The sequence below is a fragment of the Diabrotica virgifera genome, chromosome 2, assembly GCF_917563875.1.
Source record: "Diabrotica virgifera virgifera chromosome 2, PGI_DIABVI_V3a".
Lineage (NCBI taxonomy): Eukaryota > Metazoa > Arthropoda > Insecta > Coleoptera > Chrysomelidae > Diabrotica > Diabrotica virgifera.
The window spans coordinates 157,165,263-157,186,319 of record NC_065444.1 but is presented as its reverse complement, the minus strand read 5'-3'; positions in this window follow the sequence as shown (position 1 = coordinate 157,186,319).

The following is a 21,057-nucleotide window of genomic DNA, read 5'->3' as shown; positions in this document are numbered from 1 at the left end:
TGCGTGTATGTCTGATCCTGACGGCTTAAAAACCATCTAAAATCTTAACTCAACACTATTGATTTGATGTATTTACGGTTCTCCTGTTTCTACTTGAACCGAAGATATATACCCCAAAAAATATGCCGTTTTGAACATACCAATAGCTGGCTTATGTGTGGTCAAATGTAATAAACTACACCGGTTCTGAATCGGCCCTGACCCCCTCTTCAAACACAGAAAAAAAATTCAGATCGGTTTAACTTTTACAGCCACCTACATATCCACAAACATTTTCCCTTTTTTAAAGAGAAGTTAAGTAATATTTCTGGGCTCGATAACTTTTGAATGGTATAACCGATTTTCAAAATTAGACATGCGTTGGAAAGGTAATGATCAGTACTATCTGAAGCCGCAAAGGTCGGACTTCAATTTTCGAAGGAGTTTTGGGGAGGAGAACGAAAAACAGGTCCAAAATAGGAAGGGTTGTAAAATCCACACCTTTGGACCAAAATGGATGGTTGATATATGAATGGATGTGCCTTTTCCTGAGCTTTAAGATGGGAGTTGGCCCAATTTTCATTTCAGTCAGATTTAGAAAATCTAAAATTTCGTGTATATATTATAGTGTCGCGTGTAGGGGGTGTAGGTGTGCGCCACTGACGAGAACAGCCGTTCTCTGGTAATGACTTTCCCTTCGTGTTAAATAAGAACAATAATAAAAATATTAAAAGATGATTAAAGAAACTAGATTTTGTTTCCTTCCTTTTTGTAATGGAGATATGTTTGGTGGTTGGATGCAGTGCCTTTTAGGGGTGAAGTCGAGTTCGCTCCGCTTCGTTCAGGTATATTTTAGAAGGGTACGAATTGGCTCCCGCATGAATGCGGGTAGGCTCTCATATAATCGCGGAAACATTAGACATTGTTGCCAAATCGTGTAATATTTATACTGCTTAGGAAATTTTTTATATAGTGATATAGACTTTTTATAGGAAAATTTTAATTTTAGACAAATACTTTTAGAGTTTGTTTTAGTTTAACATTGGCATATGTGGCAATTTTAACACAAATTATCGGTGTCGGCCGGTATGCGCTCGACCGTTTTGCGCTCTTACCTAAAATTGGCCGGTTTGCGCTCTACACTCTAATACCCGAAAGTTAAGTTAGGACCGAAGGGTTAGGTCTTCCTCCTTTCCTATAGATATTTCTAGGAAATTACCTGTTTCTAATAAAAAGAGAAAATTTGAGAGAAGTGACAACGCCTGGGTGATATTTTCGACATGTTTAGGTAAAATAAATTTTGTCTATGGGAGCCAATTCGGACTCTACCTTTTTTAGTTCAGGTAAAATTCTTACCATTGGGAGCGAACTCGACCCCGTCCCCTTTTAGGCCTTAGTTAATTATTTGGTATAATAAATTCTACTCCGTGTGACTATGTTATACTTTATTTATCTGGTATGCGAACTATAAATACAAACATCAACAATGTATCGACCTGCCCCAAGGCATGTTGCAATACTACTTACAATAAATATAATAATAATTTATATCACGGGAGGTTACTTTTATATACAATAAACACTTGCTAAATCACGCACTCCTCCTGTCAATGTCAATCAACTTCATAATATTTACTTGATTATTGCCATTGTGTAAAGTTTAGCGTGAGCTTTAGACATATGTTATACTGAGTATTATAATATTACTACAGTTTGTTTTATAATAGCTTTAAAACGATTCATTTTGAAGCCAATTCGCCTCATATTAAGATATGGCTGGCTAAAAATGATTAAATTTATTACTCTTAATACAAATGGCAATAAATAAAAAAAGGGGAAAACAATTTTATTATTCAATGTCTCTCAACCCCTTAGATTGCAGTTAAGACCTTTTTCTACGACCGTTTAATAACATGCTCATTATTCGCTATTTTTTTTATAGATAATAGCACCCCTTACTGTACCCGTGAGTAATAATTCATTACTCACGGGCTGAAGTTACTAACGAGTCATTACTCACGGGCTGAAGTTAGATTGAAGTGGCGCATGCCACTTTTAATATTAATCGTATATAAGCTGCAAATAAAATTACTTAAACTTGTTTATTTAATACAATAATTATTGTAATTTATACCAATAATTAACTTATAATAAAAATGTTTAAAGGAATTTTAACTGTAACAATGTCAGTATATTTTTTACGTGTATATGTTGTTTACTAAAAATTTTTACGTTTATCATTTAATTGAGTGACAGTGACATTAGCGCATTTTGTTTAAGTTAATTGGAAATTATAACTAATATTGTGTTTGTTTTATAATATTGTTAAATATGTTATATAATACCATATTACGTATAGTTATATTATTATTATATTATATATAGCTAAATGTAAATATACATTATAACTTAACTATATATATATGAAATACGTCCACCGACAACAGCCATTTTCTATTTATTAGATTCACTGACAGTAGGTACAAAATTAAGCTTATAATTGTTCCGAAACGAATAGAACTTACATTGACTATTTCTAGTTGTATTTTTACAATAAATAAGAATTTAGTAATAGTAGACAACCAATTATTCAGCCACGTACTAGGGGTAAATAGCATTTAGGTATTTTTGTAAATTATTATAATTTCGAGTAGCTGATAATTAAATTTTTTACTAATTAAAATAAAAAAATGTCGTAGAAAAAGTATAGTATTCTACTCGCATGTAATGGCTATTACTCACTCTGATGAATTACGAAACTCGCCTAGGGCTCGTGTCGCAAACTTCATCATCGTGAGTAATAGCCATCATTACATGCTCGTTGAATAATATACTATTATATTAAGGCTAGAAAATTATTATAATATATTAAAACTTCTTCTTCTTCATGTGCCGTGCTCGATTATCGAACGTTGGCTGTCAAATTGGCTAGAGCAATTACGTTAACGGCAGCCGGGAAAAGGGATGCAGAGGATGTGTTATACCATTCCCTCAGGTTTTTAAGCCATGACGTTCTTCTTCGGCCTCCTCCTTCTTCCGTCTACCTTGCCTTGTATTGTTAAATGGAGTACATATATTATATCTCTCTGGGTGTCGCATAATATGGCCAAAATATTCAAGTTTTCGATTTTTAACTGCTCTGACGACTTCCGTGACTTTTCTCATCCGGTCCAAAATAACTTCGTTACGAACTCTATCCACCCAACTTATTCGTAGGATTCTTCGGTATACCCAAATTTCAAAGGCTTCCAATTTCTTGAGAAGTGTATCTGTTAAAGTCCAACCTTCGACACCGTACAAAAGAGTAGAGAACACATAACATCTCACTAATCTAATTTTAAGATTCGTAGTAATGTTGTTTCCACATAAGTTCTTTTATCTTAAAGAATGCAGCTCTGGTCTTCTCCATACGTATTCCAATTTCTTTGCTCGTGTCCCAGTTCTCATTTAGATTACAACCAAGGTAGGTGATACTGTTAGTTCTCTCTATTTGTTCACCATAACCTGTTACTACTTCCGGTTGTATTGGCGTCTAACTGACAACCATCACTTTGGTCTTTGCGGTGTTTAGCTTGAGCCCATATTCATCACACGTTGTGGTAATCCTATTAATCAGATGTTGAAGTTCTTCATAATTGCTCGAAATTAACACCGTGTCATCCGCATATCTCAAATTATTAATATTGACGCCATTCCTTTTGACACCACATTGAGATTTATCCACTGCTTTATAGAAAACAAACTCAGAATAGATGTTAAATATTAGTGTGGACAAAATGAAGCCCTGCCTTACTCCTCTTCGTATTTGAACTTCTTCAGACGTGTCCCGGCCAATCCTGATGTTTGCACGTTGATTCCAGTAAAGATTTTTGATAATGCGTAGGTATTTATCATCAATACCCACTTTCTGAAGAATAGCAATCATTTCAGTATGTTTTACCCGATAAAAGGCGTTCTAAAAGTCAATGAAACACATATAAACCGGATGTCCGACATCTTTGCATCTCTGTACCATAACCTGAATACTAAACAGTGCTTCTCTGGTCCCAAGGTTATTGCGGAATCCAAACTGTGTATCACCAAGCTGTTCTTCTTTTTTTTTTGGTACATCCTAGAGTGCAAAATTCATAGAAATATCTTTAAAACATGACTCATCAAGCTAATGGTTCGGTAGTCACTACATCTTTTCGCGTTTGCCTTTTTAGGTATCATCACAAAAGTCGACAGCATCCAGTCCGTTGGTATATAGCCAGTTTGATAAACTTTATTAAAAAGATGAAGGAGAGATCTTTTACCTGAACTTTCGAAGAGCTTTATTATTTCACTCGGTATTTCGTCCGGTCCCGTCGCTTTTCTGGTCTCTGCTAAACTTATTGCTTGTTCAATTTCGTCCATAGTTATGTCAGGTCCTGTAACTACTTCGTTAATTTCAAGCTCGGGCCTTTCATCAATAAACAGTTCCTCAATGTAGTCTTTCCATCTGTCAATTTTATCCAAATCAGTGATAATCAGTTTTCCGTCTCTATCAACGATGTTATTTGCATGTTTTTTGTTCTGACCGGTGAGTTCTTTTATTTTTTGATACATATTAAATGAATCATATTTTCTCTGCAACTCTTCAATTTCTGAACATTTGCCTTCAAAATATGTTTCTCTTGCCGCTCGTATTTTAGTGCTTATCTCTTTACTAATGTGTTTATACATTTCGATATTTTGGTTCGTAAATTTGCGTCTTTTTTCATCAAATTCAAAATCTCATCGTTCATCCACTGTTGCTTCTTTTGATTTATCTCTTTGAAGTTTGGCGTTGAGTTGCTTATAATCGTTTTGATATGGTTCCAATGATACTAGATGGATTCTTGTTGTTCGCTATTCTCAAAATTGCTCTCTAAATTGTTTGCAATCCCCTGGCTGTTGTTTCTAATAAAATCGGTATCCAGTTTGTTAGAGGATCGTTATTGTTTTATCAGTTTAAATTTTAATTTTATTTCGGCTAACAATAGATTGTGATCAGATGGCACATCGGCGCCAGGATAGGTTTTTACAGACTTTACTCCTTTTTTGTAACGCTAACTAATGGTTATGTAGTCAATTTGGTTTCTTACGATATTATGGGGGGTATCTGCTGAAAATTTCCACGTATATAATCTCCGTTTAGGTAATTTGAAAAAGGTATTCATTATACATAGATTATGTTCTTTGCAAAAATCTGCGAAATAGTCTCCCCTTGCCTTTCTATCGCCCAGTCCATAACATCCAATAATATTACTTTGTCTGCATTTTCCTATTTTAGCATTAAGGTCACGCATCAGAATGGTGAGATCTCTAGTCTTGAGTTGGTCGGTAACAGTTTTTACATCGGCGTAGAACTTTTCAAGTTCTTCCAGTTCACTTTTCGCTGTCGGTGCATACACTTGTATTAAATTTATGTTTCTGGGTTTCGTGTTCAACTGAATCATTATGACTCGTTTTGACCTGGCATACCGCCCTAACACATTTGCTAACCTCCTTTGAGACTATGAATCCTACACCATGACGATGGTAATTACTCTCTTCTCCTGCATAATATACTTGATGATCATCCACATGGCATTGGCCAGATCCGGGCCATCGCATTTCACTGATACCCAGAAATGATATTTGCAGCCTTTTCATCTCATTTATGGCACTGTGTGTTTCTCCTGGTTCATACAAACTCCGCACATTCCATGTGCCTATTCTAAAAATAAGCCACCTAGGTAAAACAGTTCACCAAATTTCACTAAAAATAATTAAATAGATTTGGGATAATAATTGTGCATTCCTTTTTTTTAATTGAAATTTTTTTAAATCTTGCAGAACGAAAATTAAACCATACAGACCTTCGTCATTTTTTTTTGCTTATAAAAGAATATTTCTTCTATCCAACACACTTTATAGAATTAAAAAGGAATTATCTGTGCGGCCTCAGGAATTTTTTAAAAGTCTAAACAATTATTTGGCTTATCAATAGCAATATTATTTATACACAAAATATCTCAGTAGCTATTAGTTTAACTTAAATTTCTAAAACGGTATTGGAGAAGACTCGAAAGACTTTTATTCTAAAAGAAAAAAAGTTGAACGTTCTTTTCAACCACATACATACTGTGGTCTGTGGTAGACGGGGCTAAGCCGACGCACGCGTTAGCGAAATTATTCTGATTCGATATTTTTTGTACAAACTTACTCAAAAAGAGGTACTTATAACAAATCCACAGGGTTCCATGCGGTGCCATGGTCAAAAATTGTTTAAACAAATCCACAAAAATATTTTTTTTATTCCGAACAATTTTTTTTAGATAACTTGTGTCATTCTGATCCAAAAAGTTCTCTTGTCATTTTTCCCTAAAATTGACTGTTGTCGAGTTATACGCGATTAAAAATTGAAAAAAATGCGAAAATGACCATTTTCAAGGCTTAACAACTCGTTTAATAGTTATTTTTTTTACGGCCGTGCTAAAAGAGCCACTTTCACGCACGCATTTCGTTTGCAAAAGTTGCACTTTCCCGCAGGGCGTGCGTGAAAGTAAATTTTCCCGCACGAAGTGCGGGAAAGTAAAATACCTTTTAATATGGTATTATAATATAATATAATACATGCAATAAACTAATATTTAGATATTATTTACTAATTTATTTCAAATTTATCTTATTGTGTTCATGTTTTAATGAAAGTAGCGAGATAATTCGATGAAATAAAATTATTTTGACACAATATTTAAAAGTCGGATCAGTAGACAATTACAACGGTTTTTAATCGTCGTCATGGAAACCAATATCGTCGTCGTGGTAACCCATTATATTGAAAGTTTGGTTTTGACATCCTTGTCAAAGAATTAATTTGTGTATTTTCACTTCTAAATAAAAATTTATATAGCTCTATTTTTTGTGGCTTTTTTCCAAACGTACCGCCCAAGAAAAAATATTGTTCCTAACTCATGCGGAAAATGTCTTCCCCGCACTCGACTGCTTGCCCGAACTAGGGCAAGTAGCACTAGTAATACTCGAAAGTATCACTTTCCGCACTAGTTAGGAAAATAACTATATGAAACAGTTCGTGAAGTTTGCTTTTTGCGAAGGCACGCGATATTTAGAGCACGAGCGTCAGCGGAGCGAGTGCTATACATCGCGTAAGTTCGCAAAAAGTACTTCACGCACAGTTACATACAATATTTTATCTACCCTGCCATAAACAAATAAAAAAACTGCAACTCTTCGTCACTGGAATTTATTTATATTCTACAATTTTTAGAACTTTGACATTTAAAAATTCTAACTTCTTTCAAACCACAAAACTGTCAAAACTTTTGTCGTAATTTATTGCTCACAATGACGACGCGAAAGTTAAGGATATTTGATTATTATTCTGGGCTGATTATCGGAGAATAGGCCATTTTTGGGAAAAGTTATTTACCAGCAATTTTATTGCTGGAATCGAATCTTATGATTGTATATATTAATAATATAGATATGCAAAATCCGCAGATGGTGTGCTACTTTTTTTATAAACAAAATGGCGCCCGAAAATCGTGTTTTTCTCAATTTTTGCTCTATAGCTCCAAAGATTTTAACTTTAGACCAAAAACACTCAAATAAAAATTCACCTCAATTAAATTCTGCATAGAGACGTGTTTTTTCCGATTTACTTCGACGAAAACTTTCCCCGGAAAAAGCGGGGCTTTCCAACAAAATCTTTAATTTTCAGCTAAACTTTTAGATAAGTAGTTGTTAATCAATAATTAAATAACTTGGTAATGTAAAAGCCCTTTCCATATATTATAATTCCAGAAGCCGATGGAGATTGAATGAACAGTTAGCAACAATTGAAATGTTAATTAAAAATTTACGGTCGCTATAATAACGACAATAATTAGGATGCATGATAATAACTATGATTTTTTCATAAAAAGACACCATACCTATCTAATGTACTTTACATAATTGAAATTGGACTATTTAAGCGGCCTCAGGAATATTTTAAAATTATAAACAGTTTTTTGGCTTATAAACAAATAGAATATCTCGGGAAATATTAAACTAAATTAAATTGTGAAAACGATATTCGAAAGACAGCGGCAGGACGCTTCTTTTAAAGAAAAAACGTTTAATTATGATGAGTGGTTCCTGACATACAACCGGTCAAAATTGACCGAAAGTTACGGCAAAGATATAAACAATAGAATCATAATTTTCAAACGATCACCTTTTTATTTTTGTCCTCGTTCTCCACACCAATTTTCATATCTTTAAAATCTTCACAACATATATTATTATAATAAAAACTATCGATAATACGTGTGAAAATTGCCAAAAATAGCAAAACTCCAATGAAAAATTAGGTTGGAGAAAATGTAACCCTCAAAGTTCAAAATCGGTATAGGTTAAAAAAATGCATTTTCTCGGCTTCCCATGGAGCAATTTCCTTCATTCTTTTTTTGTTTCAACTTCCAAAGTACAAAGAGTAGAGTCATCGAACTAAATCATTATTAAATGTCAAACTTGCTTTGGTTTTGTTATAATAAATTAATTTATTTATTATAACACAATATTTTAATTTGTTTAAATAAAAATTGTTTAAATAATTATACAGCTTTCAAATGAGAATATTTATGTTTTTAACTTTAAAAGGTACACTTGTAGTAAGTTTATCTAAAAAAAAGCCTACAACTGGAAAAAATATGTAATTTTCTGTTCTTATAAATAAATTAATCTATTATAACAAAACAAAAGCAAGTTTGACATTTAATAATGCATTAGTTCGATGGCTCTACTCGAGTTATTAGGGAACAAAAAAAGAATGAAGGAAATTGCTCCATGGGAAGCCGAGAAAATGCATTTTGTTAACGTATATCGATTTTGAATTTTGAGGGTTACATTTTCTCCAACCTAATTTTTGATTGGAATTTTGCTATTTTTGGCAATTTTCACACGTATTATCGATAGTTTTTATTATAATAATATATGTTATGAGGATTTTAAAGATATGAAAATTGGTGTGGAGAAAGAGGACAAAAATAAAAAGGTGATGGTTTTAAAATTATGATCCTATTGTTTATATCTTTGCCGTAAATTTCGGTCAAATTTGACCGGTTGTATCTCAGGAACCACTCGTCATAATTAAACGTTTTTAAAGGAAGCGTCCTGCCGCTGTCTTTCGAATACCGTTTTCACAATTTAATTTAGTTTAATATTTCCCGAGATATTCTATTTTTTTTAAACCAAAAAATTGTTTATAATTTTAAAATATTCCTGAGGCCGCTTAATTTCAATTCTGTATAGTACGTTAGATAGGTATGGTGTCTTTTTATGAAAAAATCATAGTTATTCTTATGCATCATAATTATTGTCTTTATTATAGCGACCGTAAATTTTTAATTAACATTTTAATTATTGCTAAACTGTTCATTCAATTTCCATAGACTTCTGGAATTATAATATATACGGAAAGGGCTTTTAAGTTACCAAGTTACTTAATTATTGGTTAACAAGTACTTATCTAAAAGTTTAGTTTAAAATTAAAGATTTTGTTGGAAAAACCCGCTTTTTCCGGGGAAAGCTTTCGTCGAAGTAAATCGGAAAAAACACGTCTCTATGCAGAATTTAATTTCGGTGAATTTTTATTTGAGTGTTTTTGGTCTAAAGTTAAAATCTTTGGAGTTATAAAGCAAAAATTGAAAAAAACACGATTTTCGGGCGCCATTTTGTTTATAAAAAAAGTAGCACACTATCTGCGGACTTAATTAATACATACAATAATAAGATTCGATTCCAGCAATAAAATTGCTGGTAAATAACTTTTCCTTGTATTTTGCTAATTAGCATAGAGTATATATGACAGTGTGTTAAAAACAGTGCGAAATGGTAAGTCCCATTTAAAATACATTGTTACTTCACGCACGCTTTAAATCCTTCACGCATTTCTATCTATAATGACAGTTTTCACAAACTAAAAACTTACACATAATATGACATAGAGTAGATAAAAATTATTTTTATATAGCGCTAATTGTTAATAATTAAAAATAACAGCTTTGTAACAAAATAATGACAAACATTTCTTCAGGATCTTGAAGGAGGGGTTTTAAACTTTGATTTGGTTACTTTCTGACTTTCATAATAGTAATTGTTAACAAGCTGAAAATGCGAGCATTATCATAACGAAAACTTTATTTATTTACGTATTTTAATTCATATTATGGAAAATTGCTATTATGAAAAGTAGTTTAGAATTAATAATTATGTTTTAATGTGCAATTATATCATTTTAATTTGTGTGTGTGTGTGTGTTTAGATTTATGACCTTGGTTTGAACGAATTGGCCAGCTCAATTTTTTTTTATTTTCATAGACACAATTTCCTAATTTTAAATGATATACATTATATTTTAATAATTACAAACATATATTACATACATTACATTAAAAATACATACTAATATTAAACACTATTACTAAATACTTATACTAAACCACTAATTGATATTAAATTTTTTTTTTCAGCGCTAAGACAAAAACCCGATTCAACCTCGCGGAGGTTAGGCCTTCTTTGTGATTTTTTTGATTTTTTTTTTTTATTTTGTTTTTTTATTGTTTTTTTAATATTTATTTCTTTTTTTATTATTTTTTTTTTCTTGTTTTTTTTTATATATTTTTTTTTAATTTTTTTTATATATTTTTGTTTAAATGTCAATTTTTTAATTTTTAAGTGGTTATAAACAATTTTATACAAATTTATATTTCGTGTACATAAAATGGAATTTAAATTGGTGGGGAGAGTAACTCCCACTGTTTGTAGATTCTTATATAACTGTTGATTCAGCATCTGGAAGTTTGCGCAATCGAAAATCACATGCTCTAATGTACCCAACTCCCCGCAAGTGCAGTTTTGAGAAGTGGCCAACCCTAGTTTATTTTTGTGAACTGGATGTAAACCATGTTTGTTCCTTGCTCTATTTAAGGTTTTAATGAAGTGCCGATTTGTAATGTCGTTAGACCACGGTTTTCTATAAATTTTTGGTTGGATATCATGAAATCGTATACCTTTAAGAGAGATATCATATTCCAGTTGCCATTTGCTCCATTTGTTTTTTCTTAAACCATTGTCGTAGATCAGTGACTGGCATTAATGGTTCTTCTATCGTTTCCCCTATTGTAGTAGCATCCTTGGCAAGTCTATCCACTATTTCATTTCCGTTAATTCCCTAATGAGCCTTAATCCAAACCAAAGAAATTTGTTTACCTGTATTCGTAAGTAACTAGATGGTTTCTAAAATTTTTATAATTACTACTGATGAAGTGCTTGATAATTTAGTTTGTACTATTGTGTCTACCGAACTTTTGCTATCTGTTAATATAATAAACTTATTCTTGTAACGTATATTAATATACCTCAAAGCTTGAAGAATTGCGATGAGCTCAGCAGTATAACTAGACATTTGATTTGAAAGTTTAAATTTTTTGGATAGATTTTCATTTGAATGGTAAAAGGCGCATCCAGTAGACTTAGCGAATTTGGATCCATCTGTATAAATACAATCGGACTCCGGCCATCTTTTCAGAATTGTTTGCTCAACAAACGTATTTATGTTAAATTGATTAACATGTGGTTCAATATTAAGATAATAATAAGGAATTTGTAGTTCTAATAGGTTATAATCACAATTATAAAAGGGAACGATGTCATTTCTGTAAACCTCGCTATTAAATTGGATTAATAGCTGATAACTGCTTATTACTTTTGGATTTTTACGTCGCCAGAAGGGACTATCTATTTTTGAATTGAGGTTTTATATTTTCTCAGATCTTTTCTGTGCTAGGAGTTTTGATATAAAAACATCACACAAAAATTGCCGTCTAAGATGCAAAAAAGGCTCTGCTGCTTCGATTTCTAAAATATTTGTTGGTGTGCTTTGTATACATCCGAGACAAAGTCGTAAACACTTATTTTTTATTTTTTCCAATATCTCCAATTGAGTTAAATTTGCATTTCCATATAAAATACAACCATAGTCAATCACCGAACGTATTAGTGCTCTATAGAAGATTAGTGACATATTTGGATCGGCTCCCCACTTTGTGTGGCTAAAAGCTCTTAGTACATTTATTGCGTTTTCACTGACAAATGATGAATATGTTCTTTCCAAGAGAGCTTTTGATTTAAAATTATGCCAAGGTGTTTGACAGATGTTTTATATGGGAAAGTGAAAGGCCCTATATTAATTTGGTTTGGTGGTTGATAACGTCTTCTCGTAAATGAACACATGACTGATTTATCTTGAGAGATGCTGAATCCATTTCTTTGTGACCATTCGGCCATTCTTTCTGTGGCGTTTTCTAATGCATTTATTGAAGCTTCGATCGACTTCTTTTCCGTATAAATGCAAAAGTCGTCTGCGTACTGAAGTATTCTAGTTTCTTCGGTAATAGAACTAGTAACATCAGCAGTGTACAGAATAAACAATAATGGACTTAAAATACTTCTTTGAGGCAATCCAATTGATGTTGATTTGGGCATACCTATCACTCCATTTATATTTAAATACACTTTTCTATCACGGTATAACTTCATTAAGTTTGCAATAACCCCTTCTGTAATTCCTATGGCGTATAATTTATCTGTCAATATGTCTAGATTAACTACATCATATGCTCCCTTAATGTCTAAAAATAGGCAGGAGGTTGAGTTGTTACGAGTAAATGCTAATTGTACATCAGTAACAAATGATGTTGTAACTTCTTGAGTTGAACGTCCTCTTCTGAATGCATATTGGACTGCTGATAATAATTGATTTTTCTCCAGCCAGTGTTCTAACCTGTTTTTAATAAGTCGTTCGTACGTTTTCATTATACAAGACCCCAATGCAATAGGTCTGTAGGAGTCTGCAGAATCTCTAGGTTTATTAGGTTTAAGAATAGGTACTATTAAATATTTTTTCCAATCGTCTGGTATGTTCGACTTGTTTGTATATAAACTGTTATAAATGCCTAATAAGCGCTGCTTAGTTATACATAACTGGAATCTCAGCAATCATTGGGTAATAAATGTTGGCTATTCCGGGAGACGTATTATTCCTTTTCTTACAAGCTTGTTGTAATTCGTTCATTGTGAAAGGTTTATTTAGCATGTGATCATTTGTATAATAATTTTTGAACTCTCTTGGTTTTTCGTTAACCCAATTCGGACAGATTTTGCTATAAAAATATTCTGTCCAGTCTCCCCACTTTATTTGATGTCTATTTGCTTGTTTCCTGTTTTTGAATCTGTTTAATTTAGCCCAAACATCTTTCATTGGAGTATTTTTGTTCAAACTTTCACAATAATATGATTTCCAACTAGCTCTTTTTGCTTCATTTGTAATTCTTTTAACGATCGCATCTTGATTTTGATACTTATTAAGATTATCCAAATTTGGATTCTCTTTATATTTACTAAATAACTGCTTGCGTTTCGTTACTGCAACTTGGCAGTCATTATTCCACATGGTTTGCATTTTTCCCAAGTATTTCGTTTATTTGCACTCTTTTTGGTATAGCTACGGTACCTGCTTGGTTCATATCTTCTAATAATTTGTCATAACTATCGTCAATAACGTTCAATGATTTTTCATATAAAAAAGTGATAAATTTTCTCCAGTCTGCCTTGTTAATTTTCCATATTTTATGACTTTTTGTTAGTGGTGGCGTTCCTCTAAGTTGACATCTCATGAGTACTGGCAAATGGTTAGAGCCATGGGGATCTTGAAGTACCTCCCACTGAAATAATTGACTGATATTTTGAGAGCATATAGTAATATCAATAGCACTTTTTCTTTGGCCTGGTCTAGTAAAAAGGGTTGGTTCCCCTGTGTTTAAAAATACAAGATTTAATGAGTTTATTGCTTCTAACAGGTTTCTTCCTTCAAAATCTTCTAGATCTGATCCAAAAGCCGAATGATGCGAATTAAAATCCCCACCAATTATACATGGTTTTGGTATGCTATTAAAAAAATTAAGAAATTGTGTCAGTGTAACTCTACTCAAAGGTTTTATGTAAACTGAAACAAGATAAACTTCCTTAAATTGACCAATCCGAACACATACACACCTAGCCATAATCTGTTCCATTTGAGGTAAATCTATCTCAGAAAAACTAATTTCATCCTTAATTAAAATTGCTACACCAGCTTTTTCATCTTCTCCATCTAAACGTGAACAATTATAACCTACGAAATTATAATAAATATTTGGTTTAAACCAAGTCTCCGAAAGAAGACCTATATTGATTTTATATTCATGAAGTAAATACTCCAAATTACATTTATTTGAAACTGCCGATCGGCAGTTCCATTGTGTAATAGAAAACGTTTTGTTTATGTCTGCGAGCTTAATCCCTGTTTACTGAGTCTGTCCATAATAATATTAACCAGTTCACTCTGTTGAACATTTAAAATATTATCCCTATTTAAAGACTTTAATATATCCATAACTAATTCAAATACTAATGTTATCGTTTCTGTTTCTGACATTTCATTCATTTTAATAATATTCTCTCGGTAAGATTCTTGACTTAAAATACCCCCTGGTAACCTAGCAATTTCAATTGGTTTAGTTATTTTGATTGCTTCATTAATACAAGGATCAGGTGTTTGAGGCCTGGCCCTTTTCGTTGGATTTCTGTAGATAGTGTATTTATGAGAATCTATGGGGCTATACTGCGAAAAACCTGAAGAATATGGAAGAGCAGCTTGACTGGGAAGGAGTGGAAAAGCTTTTTGAGACGCTAATTCTATGCGAAATTGAGGATTTAATGTTTTATTTTCACTAGTAGTTGCATTTGCATATGTTCTATTGGGTATTAATTTAATTGCGTCATTGTATGTTTAATTTTTTTGAGACATAATATCTTTAATAGTTTTTTGCCTCAGATATTCAGGACACAGCTGAAAATTTCTAGTTAAATGATCTCCTTTGCACTGAAGGCATTTATTGTTTGGGTTTTCCGTGCATTTGGAGGATAGATGTTCACCGTGACATTTGAAACATCTAGACTTACCACGACACTGTCCACCTACGTGTCCGTAACGATGGCAATTAAAACACAAAATTACTTTCTGTACAAATAGTTCGACCGGAATTAATACCTTATTAATAACTACATACTTAGGTAAACTTTGTGCCCTAAAAGTCACAATAATACTTTTAGTTGGAACATATGAAGTTGATTTTTACTTACGTTTGAGCTGCTATTGACATGTTTACTAATATTATCGATACCTGAAACCGCTGTTATTTCCATATTATTATTATGTTCTTCTCTAAACTTGTAAAATTCGTCCTCTCGGGGCAAGGGCGGATCCAGAGAGGGGGCCCTGGGGGCCATGGCCCCCTCCGAGAAAAATATAAATTTATATATTTGCAGTCCAAATGTCTTTAGTTTCAAACATATACTATATAATTAGGTTCAAAGTGCAAATATTACTGTGTCATATTTTACAGAGGACCGACGTATCCCACGTGGAAAAGCTTTCTCTAAATTTGAGATACGTATACAATAACAACATTCGTGAAAACTTTGGCAAGTTGATTGACGCTTATGAGAACAAAAATAATTAGTAAAACTTACAGTTGTAGAGTAATGAGCTCTGAAGCGGTCGCGTCGGTGCAGAAATAAAAAAGATCGCAACAAATGCAGTAAGATGTCCTTGCTTGAATTACTTATATTTTCAACAACTCCCTTTCAACTTCTATTAATGTATCGTCCATCAGAAACACAGTGGGAACAATGAAGTCAGTAATATAATTTTTAACATGTCAGCCAAGAGAAATGATGTTTTAAAACTGAAACTCGAACAAAATTTAACAGTTTATGTGAAACAAGATGGGCTGAGCGCCATGAAAGCTTAATCCAGTTCAAATCTGGCATTTTACATAATGTAAGCACTAACATCTATCTCAACATGAAAAGATCTCAAGACTGCTACACTTGCATCAACATTCTTTATGCACATCTGAGTTTCTAGTATCAATGATGTCACTGATTGACAAACTAAAATTAATATTGCCATTAAGACGACTTCTACAAACAAAATTTCTTGATGCTAACCTGGCGACTAAAGCTGTTTCCAATAAATACCATGCCGACTTTGAAAGACAGAAGATCCAACTGCGAAGAAAGTTTTAGTAAGATCTTTACCGAAGTTAAAGATTTAGCAGACGAAGTGGATGTTAAAGGGAAGTTACCTGATTCCCAAGGAGAAAAAGAAGTGGATTTATTAAAAGATTTGAAGAAAGTAGTTGAAAAGTTTTCACCTATCATGGACATTGGTGATACACAGACAAACATTATCCTATTACCAGATGAAGTAACAAAGTTGCTTGACGTTTGTGACGCAAATGTCTTTATGGCATTTAAAGTACGATATGAAAAGTGCCTTAAACACACCATTCTAACTCTAATTTTTAAAAAAATTCCCTAGAAAAGTATCCCCAAAAAAAAAATTCATGGCCCCTCCCGAAAATCGGTCCTGGATCCGCCCTTGTCTCGGGGATCGGGAGGGTCACCGTCACCGTGTCCGGTCATCAAGATTTAATCGCTTCGAACGCTAAAACTGACTTATATTTATATAAAACTTAAACTATAACTAAATTAACGAAACTAAAAAAGAAAATTTAACGGATTTAACAAATAAAAACTGCTAATAAATTTAAATTTTCGAGAGGAACTTTGAAATGCGTCTTTACATTTTGACAGTAGTTTGACGTTTTTTGCATTCTAATTGAAACGTTATGAACTATAAAGGCAGTTCACTCTTGATCGAAATTCATAATTTTGCCAATGTGGCAAAAAACTGATTACTAATTAGTTAATAATTACTAAATAATTGGTAATTTTGTCAATTTTTCGCAAAAACAAAAAAATTACCCACTAAAATTACTAGCCAGTTGTGTCGAGTTTAGCGAACCGACTATATTTTAATTTCATAGCAAATGGAACAGTCCATTTATCATAAAGGGGAGGCCGCATACTCGTATAAACCTTTTTGAAGCTGTTAATAAATTATTGCTTTTAAAATATATTCAAATTGTATTTTTGAACATCTTATTTATTTTATATAATAAAATTAAATTCATTATAATGTCATTAATGTTTTATTAATACTTAATTTAAAATTTAGTTTGACATTCACGAAGTGTCAAACTCAAATGTAAATAACCTATTATGCTTTGCTTAACAAATCGAGATTAAAAAACTAGCCTACTTAATAGCAACGATTTCAGCTGGACGTGTAGTGTGTCGGAAGAAAATAACCCGATTGTGACGTCACATCTTACACTTTGGGGTCGATTATCTCGAAGACGGTTAGAAATATCCAAATGCCGTTTTCAGATTTGGATTCAGACGAAAAAACTACATAAGAATCCATCGATAAATCTGATCTGAGTATTGCAGGCGCGAAAACGTAATAACACAGAGACTTTTGCGAATTTATAAAAGAAATGTTTTCGTTGAAACTATCACAAGGAAAAATTCCTCTAACTGTATAGCATATACCATAATATGGCTGTATACCATAAATCACAAAAAATAAAAACCTAATCTTGTAGAAGGTATAATATTCAAAATCTCTAAAAAGGGCTATATCACAACAAAACGTTTTCGAAATCAATATTCCATCATCAATGTTATCACAGGTTTACATGCTTTGAGCCAAAAAAATATACGGGTAAAAACTCTTGAGTTGTTTTTAAACAGTTGAGGTTACATTAAATTATCCGATTTCAAAGGATGTTAAAAATATTTCCAGATTAACCCCTGGCATATTCGTTGGAACATTTATAGGTAGGAACTTACATGGCAGAGTTTAGATGACAACTCAGGTTTAGGAGGCCAGAGTTAGAGTTAGAGTTTTCCAGTCGGTGGTGACATACGCTGCTCCCGTGTGGTGCAGTGTGCTGAATACAGCGAAGTACGCCAAGCTGTTGGAGACTTCGCAAAGGCGAATGCTCCTCAGGGTATCTAGTATCTAGTGCCTATAGCACGACCTCAAGCGAGGCTCTTTATGTTATTGGAGCGGTGATACAGATCGTTTTGTTGTGTAAAGAGAGAGCGAGAGTATATGCGAGTACGATGGATGAAAATATAGATGAGGAAGATCGAGAGAGAACGATAGAGGAGTGGCAGAGAGAATGGGCGAGTGATAGCGGAAAGGCAAGGTGGACGAAGGAGCTTATTCCCGATCTGAGGCCGTGGTGGGAATGTAAGTTCAAGCAACTGGACTTCTTCCTCACGCATTTTCTAACCGGGCATGGTAGTTTTGGCACCTACACAAATAGGATAGGTAAATCTGCTTCGGCGAACTGTGCTGTTTATGGGATGCCGGACGCTCCCGCCCACCTCTTTAACTGTCAAAGGTGGGCAAATGAGAGGGGAGACTTCGAGAGGCGGATGGGTTTCAGGCTGGATAAAAGAAATATAGTAAATGTGATGTTAAGAGGAGAGAGAATGGAGAGAGGTGCACTGTCTGATCTCGGGGGTGATGAAGAAGAAGGAACAGGAGGACAGAAGAGGAAATTAAACCAAGGACGGTGTATGGATTTTGATTTCTTTTACCACTATTTGGAGCGGTCATTAAGATTTTAACCTTCTTCTTCTTAAGGTGCCGAGACCGCTTGTCGATCGTTGGCTCTCATGTTGCCCAGCATATTAACAATAATTGTCCTATTTACAGCCGCACGAAATAGTTCAGTGCTAGTTTTCCCAAACCATTGGCGTAGGTTTTTAAGCCAAGAAGTTGTACGGCGACCCACACTTTTTTTCCCATTATTTTACCTTGCATGACAAGGTGAAGTATGTCATATTTTTCTGGGTGACGCATTATATGACAAAAGTATTCCAATTTGCGCCTTTTAACCGTGTTCACTAGTTCGCAACTTTTATTCAAACGTTGCAAAACCCTTTCGTTTTTGACTCTTTCTACCCAACTGATCTTCAGAATACGGCGGTAGACCCACATCTCAAATGCTTCTAGGTTTTTTAAAAGCGATTCTGTCATGGTCCATGCTTCAACCCCGTAAAGTAGTACTGGGAATATATAACATCGAACCATTCTTATGCGAAGTTCCAAATTTAGATCATGACTGCACAGGATTTTCTTAAATTTCATAAAACTTGTTCTTGCTTGGCAATCCTACTTTTTATTTCTGTACTAGGGTTCCAGCTTTCATTAATATGAGTACCCAGATATACAAGATTACTTACTCGTTCAATTGAGTCATTACCGATTATTACGTTATAGTTATTATTATTTACGGCTGCCTGTTTACTAATAACCATAAACTTTGTTTTTCTTGCGTTGAGTTTGAGTCCATATATCTTGCTCTTGATTTTTACTTCTTCAGAGCACTGATTCGCAACCCTAACACATGCAGTCTGGCCCCAATACAAATTTGCGATTATTCTAATATCACTACCGTCCAGACCGGTAGTTTTTAGAATATGTAGCATTTTTATAATATTGAGTACTAATTGGCCCTCATTATTTACTTTACTCATCAGTCGATGCAAAACTTTACAATCAGTGTCAATTTCTTACTAAAAAAAATGCTTCTATAATCAACATGTTTATATAAATAAATCAATATTTATATAAGCACAACAGTATTTCTGAATATAATTTTCTATATTTCCTTCTAAAATATAGTTTTCATAAAGTTAACGTAAAATCGATAACGACAAACATGTTAGCAACAGAAAATCACCTCACATCTGTATCCGCTTGAAGCCTGAAATATTACTATAATTTTGGAGGGGTTTTCAATACGTATCTGGAATTCCTTATCTCAAAATAGAATGCACTTCTCACGGTACGTGTTACATAAAAAACTTAAATATGTTTTCGGTGATATATGTTTCCACATGCGAAAAAAGTTAAATTAAATATATGTTTCGATTGGAATAGAAACATAATATATGTACAAGAATAATAATTGTAGGTATTATTATTTTGAATAAAATAAATATTTTTCTGTGCATTAAATGTTTCAGATAGGGTATAAAATTTGTGGTTAACTCATATTATATGCCTAAACGCCCATATTTTTTTATCATTTTTGGACCAAACTTACTTGTCTTACATATGTATACAGCGTGTCTACGTAAGTTGGTCACACATGGGAACCTATTTTATTATTAATTTTACAAAAAAACAATGATATTTCATAAAAGGTTCCGCATGGTCTTAAACCTCGGATGTAATCATCAGATATCAAATTTTTTCGATCATATACGACGTATGTCAAAAAATATGAATTTTACTCAAGAGTAAATTACATTTTTTATTTTCACAATATCAGATATTGTGAAAATAAAAAATGTACTCTACTCTTGGGAAAAATTCATATTTTTGACATACCTCGTATATGATCGAAAAAATTTTATTCTAAAATTATTCTTATGAAAAGTTGTTTGGAATTAAAGATTATGCTATTCAATTACATCTTTATAATTGAAAAAAAAAATTGCAAATTAAAAATGAATAACCATTTTCAATTTCGTTGCGAAACGAAAATACAGCCGAACCATATTCTAGTCCAATCAGAGAGTGCTGCAAGCACCTCTACCGGTTTCTAAACTTATTAATCTCTCATCAGGAGGCACATATGCTGCTCTCCCTGATCAAACCAAAACAAACCCCAGCGTGCAGTCCAGGATTGCAACGAACGAAATGGCATAGATGCCCTAGCGGCAACTGCTAGCAAAAAGACTAAGTTTTCACTCTAATGGCATATAAAACAATATAATGCAATTCTACACCCCACCAGAATGAAAACAATGGGAACCTTCTCTGGTTACACCTCCGAGGCTTCTACAATTTGCAAGCCATACGGATGCTGAGACTAAGGAAGATGAGGGAATTCTACAATTTACAATTCAGGTTTGGATCAGGGAGAGCAGCATATGTGCCTCTTGATGAGAGACTAATAAGTTTCGAAACCGGTAGAGGTGCTTGCAGCGCTCTCTGATTGGACTAGAATATGGTTCGGCTGTATTTTCGTTTTGCAACGAAATTGAAAATGGTTA